The following is an 8,940-nucleotide window of genomic DNA, read 5'->3' on the forward strand; positions in this document are numbered from 1 at the left end:
CGTTTGTCTAAATAAATGTTAGGAGTTTGAATCTCGCCTGTTACATGTAGTAATTCTCAAAAACCACTCTGACTTTCAAGTTAGTTTATAATATCAAAAAACAGCGAAATTCACGTTATGCTTCCGAGATTCACGCGGCAAGTATGAAGGTGTATGACGGATCTTTTTTTTGGATCAGTTACGCCGATTTTGACCAAGTGGTTCCGAAGTATAACGTTGCGTCTGAGTTATTTAGGTACAAATCAGTAACCATAATTTTAATAGGAATTTTCCTTATTTGTATTAATTCATTTTTAATTTAAATAAAATTAAAAATATATACATTTCTCAGCCAATCTCACGCTATATAAGTGTTTGTCTCTTAGTAACCACTTCAATTTTAAAAAGCATGTACATACACTTGAAGTTAGATCTTTATTTTTTGAGTTTATAAATAGAAAGAAATTTTATATTGTACATATACCTTCTCATTATCAAATAGTTAATACATTAAGAAAGTCTCTGTCTTTTACTTTTATTTCATAAATACAACGATAAATTGAGGATACAAGATAATTTGTATCTCAGATTGAGGTGGTGTTAAGAATTTAATAAATCAATTAAGATTAATAGCTAAAAGAGATAAGTTAGTTATTTAATCAGGTGAAACATGGCACTACACTACTTATGCATACATGTATGTGTGCGCAGGTACCCATACACATTCTTGAAATAATGTATTTATTTTTATGAACAGAATATAGAAATATGGGAACAGTGAATATTTAAAAAGTGTTTGATCAAAGAGACATCAACATTGAATATGGTGTTTCTGGAACAGTTAATTTCTTCATTTGTGTGTCTACTTTTAAACGAAGGACAATGATAGACACAGAATTAGAGAACGTGAATACGGATTTTCAAATAATTTTTATTCTTTTTGTTTATGGATATTTTTTATTATTCTATTATTATCTTTTTTATTCTCTTACGAAAAAACTCTAATTTCAATAATTTGAGCTTTTTTTTTACATTGGTCATTCTCAAAGAGGTATTCTTTTCTCTCTGTTCTTTCTCTTTCTGTTTGTTCTTTTTTTTTTTTGGCTTCTTTTTCTTTTAATTAGGATAAAAAGACCAAATTCAGTACCTGTTAAATATTCTAATTTACATAATAAAAAATAAAAAATATAAAATTAAGGAAATATAAAAATAAATTATACCAAAAAAATTTTAAATGTTGGTTGACTTCGGTGGACTTGATAAGCAACGAAGAAGACATATATGACAACATATTCCTCTAATCCCTTGATTGATGGAGAAGAAAGTGAACCTATGAGATCAGAATTTCAGGTTTTAGATGTTAGAAGATGAGAAAGAAGATAAACTAAATTGGTAGAAGTATAATTTAGCAAGTATAGCAGTATCATTTTTTCACCGTCCTTCAACAACTGCAAAAGGGTTATGTGGTAAGGAAGGAATGAGAAACAGAGACATAGATAAAGAGGGTACGAGAGATATGTCTATTTTAGTCATTTTTCATAATATTTTTGTCTTGTCCATATGTATTTAAATATAATATTAGAATGTATATTATATTTAAATACGATACACAAAAAATAATTTTAAGTAATTCTATTCTATTATCTCTATTTAGTGTTATGTTCTGTCCTGTTTACAAAACTCGACGGGACTTACAAGAAACTCTAACATTTAAATTAGTCTAAGTTCAAGAGATATAAGAATTAGGTTAGATATCATATATTTACGATAAAATATTACCCCTATTTATAGTGTTAGATGAGTAAATCTGAATAAATTGAAAAGATTTATGTTATCTCATTCTAAATTTGTGTTAAATCTTTAATGAACATTATTTAAATGAATTTCTTTCTATATCAGGATGTTTCTCTAAAGGTGTCTTTGAACTAAAAATAACACCTAAATTCAATTTTAAAATTGGATTATTAGATACTACAAATAATCTTCATCGAAAAAATCTAAACTCTCTTACAAAATATTTATTAATTAATTAACCAAGGTGGATTAGTGACTTGTTAAGCCAATGGTTTTAAATTTATTTTCTTAAAAGAAAAAAAAAAGGAAAAAAAACTTATTATTCCACCAAAGGTATGTGTTAGTACACAACTGGGCAGGTTATTTATGCAATTTTAAAGACAATAACTCCAAATTGCTTTTGTTACATGTCAAGTGACAACTCAGAAAGAGTCAAAGAAGGGAAGTGGGTATCTTTTTCCAAAGGGAAAGGGATATCCACAAGTATGAAACGTGAATGGCTTCTTTTCATTAAGTGTTGGTAGTTGATAACCCATTTGAGCTATATTCACAAAAGTTGAAAACTTTGAAGCATCACGATCCATTTTCCCCTTTTCATTTGCATAAAGGACCCTACCATTAAAGTTACATTGTGCTTCTTATCGTACTATCAAGCTTCTTTGGAGTAAAAATGTTGGTAAAATTATAAAAAAAAAAAAATCTAACCACTTTTGAATTAAAATAATAAGTTTATAGGGTAAACTATATCTTTTGTCCTTGAAGTTTAACAAAGGTTTTAAAAATATCTATAAATTTTATTTTGTTTTAATTTTGTTTTAAAAGTTTTCGATTTGCATCAAATATACTCCTGACGGCTAATTTTTCAAAAAAATTTAAAATGGATTTAACAACAATTTCATAAGAACAACCCCCAACACAAGCAAATCAAGTATAATTTTCATGCATTATTGTTAGATTAGTCTTAAATTTTTTGAAAATTTAGGCGTCAAGAGTATATTTGATGCAAATCGAAAGCTTTTAGAAAAAAATTAAAACAAAATAAAATTTAGAAATGTTTTTAAAACTTTTGCCAAATTTTAAGGACAAAAAATATACTTTACCATTTATTTTAATTTAAACATTTTTTGTGTTATCACATTATAATTATGTTTTGAATGCCATTTTATAAATTTTTTTTTTACTTATTTGTTATAATAGTTTTCTTATATATCACATATAATTATACTCGATTCATTTTTTATAAATTTTTTTCTTGGGTTAATAGTTAAATAAATTCATAAAAAATGGAACATTCTTTAAATTGTTCTTTGAAATATTTTTTTTCAATCACATTGCTCTTTTAAAAATTATAAATTAATCATATTTGTCATTCGGTCACTTCATTAACAATTTCTGTGAACAATTAATGATATAGAATGTTAATTGATAATGAATGTAATATTTGACATATCTAATTGAATGTTGACTAGATAGTAGATATATTTATAAAAATATATTAATTTAGTACATTTTTTCAATTACATATATAAATCATATTCCTAATATAACCTAACAACTAAATTGATGGATTTTCATAAATATATTTAGTCAGCGTTCAATTAAACATGTTAGGTGTTATGTATATTTTCAATTAGCATTTCACATTATTAATTATTGACGAAAACTGTTAGTGGAATAATTGAAGAACAAATATGATTAAGTCGTAATTTTTGAAGGACCAATTTAATTGAAAAAATCTTTCAAAAACAAATTTAAAAAATATCTATCTTTCATGGACTAATTTAACTATTAGCCCTTATTTTTTTAACCTTCCATTATTATTTTTACAATGTTAAAATCATAGACAAAAGTTGATTTATATGCAAACCTACAAAGAGATATAGGTAAAAATATGTGCCCTTTTTATTTTTTAAAAAATTGAAAACTATATGAAAAAATGTAAAAGTTCCATATATGTCAATTTATTGAATTAGTTTAAAATTATTCTGTTTTAGTGTTACATTAACCATCACTTAAGATAATCTCGCATTATACTTAACACATGAACATAAATTGAGACAAATTCAATAATAACTAATACACTACCCCTATCACTATATTATTTTACAACTCCATGCATTAAATTGGATTTTAAATTTTAAAAATTAAAATACTCATGCTTGCATCTTCAAATACTAAAGCACAATTAATATTCAATGGACTCAAATTGGATTCCAAAATTTATAATCATAACTTACATTAATCTTTGAGCTAATTTCTGTTAAAAATGTATTAATTTAATACATTAACTTATTATTATTTAGATTCCTCAGACAAATTTTATATGATCAAAGATTTATTAGAATTCTGGAAGTTTGATTGTTACTCTCATAGTTGTAGAATTTTTAAATTAAACTTGTTATTATCGTTGTTGTGAGGATATTAGGAAGACAATCAAATTTTTAGGAGGTCTAATAAGTCTTAGTCATATGAAATCTAGGTAAATAGTATAAATCTTAGCAAATTAATGCGCAAAATTAATACATTATTTACAAAAATCAGTTCAGAAGCATAAATTATTATTATAAATTTTAAAGACCGAATTGAGTTAATTATAATTTTAGGAATCAATTTAAGTAAGATTTTAAATTTTAAAAGTCAAATTAAGTATTAATTCACTAAAGGCTGCGTTTGTTTTTGAGAACAGGACAGGACAAGACACTGATGGACAGAGACACAAAATTTTGTGTTCTTGTATTCTATTTGGTGATAAACTAGAACAAATTATGAAAATCTAATTTATTTACATTTTTTTTCATTCAAAAAATTTGAGATGAAAAATATAATTATGAAAAATTAACAAAAATAATAAAAAATAAGTTATGTTCCTTGTTAGTGTCTCCGTGTCCTTTCTATCGGATGAACACAAAATATATTAATTCATTGTCTCTGGATACACTGTCTTTATTCATACCTTCTTTATCAAATATGATTTTGTGTCTTAATGTCCTGTCTTTATAAACAAACACAGTCTTAAAAGTGTGACATTTTTTTGTACTTAAACAAACCACGATATATCTTTTTAATTTCATTTCGAATCATTTAAAAAGGCAATCATAGGACCTTGCTGTGGTCACTAAAAAGTAGAACAAGAAACATGTAACGACAAATCTGACGATGGCATGGCATTCTTATCCAATAAGAGAATTATAACTTAAATTATTATTTAAAAAAAAAAGAAAAAAGAAAAGGAAAAGAGAAAAAGAACTTGCTCTATAGTGTACTTGTAAGGTTATATAATTACGGCATTATTATCATATAAAAATTGCATGGCGTTATATAATAATTGTTATATGCGTTGTCCTCAACTAACTTTGAATAAAAAAATTCTAAAATGGCTCAACAATTCCATTACGCAATTTAATTAGTGATTTGATTACATATACAATTCAAAGATGTCTGACAAGTTGACCTTATAATAATATTAATAATTCATGTCAAGAAAATATATAATATTAATATTAGGGGGTCTACATGGCCCCGGCCCGATCTAAAGACCCGGTTCGATCTCGAACACTTTAGGGACTAATTTAGTGTGATTTTATCGGGTCTAAGATCGGATAAGAGTCTCAAAAATAGATCCGGTTATTATTTCGGGTCGGGTCCGGGCTATAGCTCGCGGCACCCGAACTCGGCCCGGTGGTCCGTCATCATACACAATTAATATTTTGTGTTATTAGTGATGGATGATGGCTATTCTTATGTGGAATTTAAATATTGTAAACCTTAATATTTTGTGTTATTAGTCATTATAAGATTATAAGTTAATTTTTATGTTTAAAATGAATAAGACTTTAGACTAATGCATAATATTGCGTTATTTGTATTGATTTAAATATTTGGTGTTATTAGACAATATTAGTATTGATTATGGTTATGCTTTAATTTTAGAGAAATGTTAGTTCTTGTTATATCTTTTTAAGTGAATTTTACTATGTGAATTGTGAAATAATGGTTGAAAATTAGGTGATTTTTATATGCTAAAGACCCGATTTTCATCCGGTTTTCACCCGATCCGAAGATACGTATGTTTCATTGGGTGTAGGATCGAGTTAAGATCTAAAAATTAGGCCCGATCTATATTTTGGGTCGAGTCTAGATTAAGCCAAACCCGATATAGTCCGGTCCATGTACATCCCTAATTATTTAATACGATTATTAATGGTAAGGTCAATCACCAAAACATTTTTAACTCGTGGCAGTATAACTGATCGGTTAATTATAAAGCAGGTTATTAACTAAACAGAACTTGCTTATTTATTTTATTTATTCGAAAAATAATATTATATATTCAAATTTTTTTGTTAATTAAATTTAATTAAACTGATCTAATAATTATAACTAATATTATTTTAAATATTATTGTTTAACTTGGTTGAATTTCATAAAAAAAACTTGAATGTCATTACTCTTTTTTTGAAAAATCTATTGTCAACAATAATGAGGAAGAGTGAGTTTTGGTTTCACAATTTGGGCCCAGAGAGGAATGGGATGTGAGTGTTATGGGCTTTTATGATTGGTCTTTTTAGTAATCGGTAATTTCATTAATTTGATATATGAGTGTATTTTTAATGGGCCATTCTGGGCCTATTAACATACTATTTGATTATACTCTCAAATCTAAATTACATATTGGCCCAAGGTCCATCAACATGCATTATGCTCTTCTCACCGTTGAAGAACTTGCCTAAGAACTACTAACGAACAAACTTGATTTGAGTTTGTTCCAATTTCTACCAAGCCCAAGATGAAGGAGGCCCAAGTCCCCCCTTGCTACATTACCCAAGAGATTTTGGGCTGACTTCGGGTCTGAACAAGTTGCCAAAGACATCTACAAAAATCGAGTATAATTTAACAGACTTGAGTCAGGGGAGTGGTCACCTCATTCATTCGCTTAAACAATTATAGAATTCGAAAGATGAGTGTTAGGGGTCAGTAATTTTTGTGTTTTGTAACCATTAATTGGCCATCAATAATGTTTTTAATGGTGTGAGATTACATCAATTAGCCATCCAATGATGAAAAATCACTCACTTTTCTTTTGATGGTTAAGTGCTGGCCACAAAACATAAAAGTTGCTAGCCCCCTAGACTTTCTCACCATACCATCTTATGCATGCAATAACTCATTGGTCAACGACGAATTCTTTTAAGTCCATTTATTTTTATCCATCTAAAGTAACGTCTCGAAATAAGTACATACAAAAACTATTTTAGCATATTAAAACTTACAAGAAATACAATATTTTTTATACCTGAAATGAAATTCAAACTTTCAGCAAGACTAACCACATAGTTATTGATAAGTTATTTTTATTATTGAAGAGTATAATACTTTTCTCTTACACATACATTATTGTCTCTCATGTCGTTTTCAACAGAGTTTGTGTCTGATTCATGCATGTCCATGGGCGATCAAAATGGGAAATCAATGTCTTTTCATCAAATACATTGGCAAATAGCAAGTGAAATCTTTAGCCCTTGTACAAAATCACTGAAGTGGATAAGATTAAACACAAAATCCAAAACCAGACTATTTAATTATTCATGATTATTTGTATACTTGATTTGCTTCTCGGATGTGTCCCATTCCATCCAATTTCAATTCCAAACATAAGATGTGATGTATTATTATATTGCTTACACATCATTATATTAAACCATACTTTATCTAAATAGAAATTATATTAACACAAACAAAAGATACAAGATATTTCCAAGTATCCTTCATAAACTAACACAAACCATAATTCTGATTCAGTGGTAGTATTCAATTCTTACACTAAAATGTTAGTGACCGCTATGAATACAAACAAAATCTTGAAAGTAATGTCAATAAGCAACAAATAAATATCTTATATTATATATATTATATTCTCCTTGTTGTGGCACAAAGTTAAAAGCTCTCAGCCTGTCACTTTTTTATTCCCTTGATTCAATTATATTTTGGATAAGAAGTTAGAAGTTAAGAGCTTTTGGGATAATGTTTTTGGATAAGGGGTTTGAAACCTTATAGTTAGCAAAATGAACAAATTAAATATATAAAAGTGAATACCTCATTGGACTCTGATAATTATCTCGAAAGGACAACGAAATCCCTAAAAAAAAATATCCAATCCATTTTTTGATATTTTTTTGGGATTGATTAGCTTTTGTGTCAAAAAAAAACAACATTGATTTTTTTTTTGTACAGAGACCTTATTATCCTTTCGAGGTAATTATCAATGATCAAATTAAAATTTTTTGTCAAAAATCTCCTTGTATTTGAAAGTAATTGTCGGGTTATTTTAATTTTTTTTTCAATATATAACCACCTTTGTCCTAGGATTTAACAACAGTATAGAGAATGAGACAACATTATGGGAGTTTCAGATACAGTTTCCTAGGTCACAAATAATTTTAGATCTTGGGAAAATGTATGTATATATCTTCACATAAATTGTGGGTTGTGCAAGTGCAATGCACATAATTTTACACGTGGCATATGCATGCGTGGCAAATCCTATGCTCTCCACTTGCTCACCACTATAGGAACAAATCATTGCAACAATAGTACAATTTAACAATAATGTATATTTTTTAAAAATATAAGATAAGAAAATTTTAATTTTTTTAAGGATAAAATATTTTTATCTGAAACTGAAATTGAGTGAGGGGCTGGACAACCTTAGACGGCGGAATGTGGGGCCCAGCCAGTTACACGTGTTGCAATTTCCAACTTGCAAGTTTCTTATTTTTATTTTTATTAAGGAAAAGTATAGGGTACCAACATATTATCTGCCAATTTCTGCCAACTCTTATTTATAATTGTGTTTCATGGAAGTGTGTTCGTGAATGTGTCTAATAATTAATATATTTTAAATACATATATAAAAAGACACATTCAGAAAATATATCTATAAAGACACTTCTATTAAACACAGTTATAAAAAAGACATTTTTATTATACACATCCACGAACACACTTCCATGAAATACAATTATAAATAAGAGTTGGCAGATATGCTGTTGGTAACGTAGCGGAACTGTTTTATTAAATATAACTTTGACAATTAATTTTTAAAAAATTTAAGATCAATTCAGCAATAATTTTACAAAAATAATTTTATATACAAACAAAACAGATATA

This window comes from Arachis ipaensis, chromosome B03 (assembly GCF_000816755.2).
Source record: "Arachis ipaensis cultivar K30076 chromosome B03, Araip1.1, whole genome shotgun sequence".
NCBI lineage: Eukaryota > Viridiplantae > Streptophyta > Magnoliopsida > Fabales > Fabaceae > Arachis > Arachis ipaensis.